Source organism: Protobothrops mucrosquamatus, unplaced genomic scaffold, assembly GCF_001527695.2.
Source record: "Protobothrops mucrosquamatus isolate PMUCROS unplaced genomic scaffold, P.Mucros_1.0 scaffold589, whole genome shotgun sequence".
NCBI lineage: Eukaryota > Metazoa > Chordata > Lepidosauria > Squamata > Viperidae > Protobothrops > Protobothrops mucrosquamatus.
This window is the reverse complement of record NW_015386888.1, coordinates 214,044-214,479: the sequence shown is the minus strand read 5'-3', so window position 1 is coordinate 214,479 and position 436 is coordinate 214,044.

Genomic DNA, 436 nt, shown 5'->3' with positions numbered 1-436 from the left:
GCTCTGCTCTTAAGCAGGGTTGCTTTTGAGCATTCCAGCTGAGCATCAAGCCAAGCTCCGGGCAGGATTCCCACCACAATATATTGCTTGCTGTACTTTGTGTTCTTGGCTGTTGATTGATAGTCATGGCTTACAAGCGACTTACTCACTTGTAAGCCATTTGCTATCTGCATTTCTCCTACACACCCACTCTGATTTGGCATTCGACTTTATAAACTAAGGATCTGGGTGGTGTGAGGATGTCAACATGTCCTTGAAAATGACAACGTGTGCTGGAAGTCAGCAGGAATACTTGTGAATACAGCTGAGGAAAGGGATGAATGCCTGAGGGGTGTGTGTGTGTGTGTGTGTGTGTGTGTGTGTGTGTGAGAGAGAGAGAGAGAGAGAGAGAGAGAGAGAGAGAGAGAGAGAGAGAGAGAGAGAGAGAGAGAGAGAG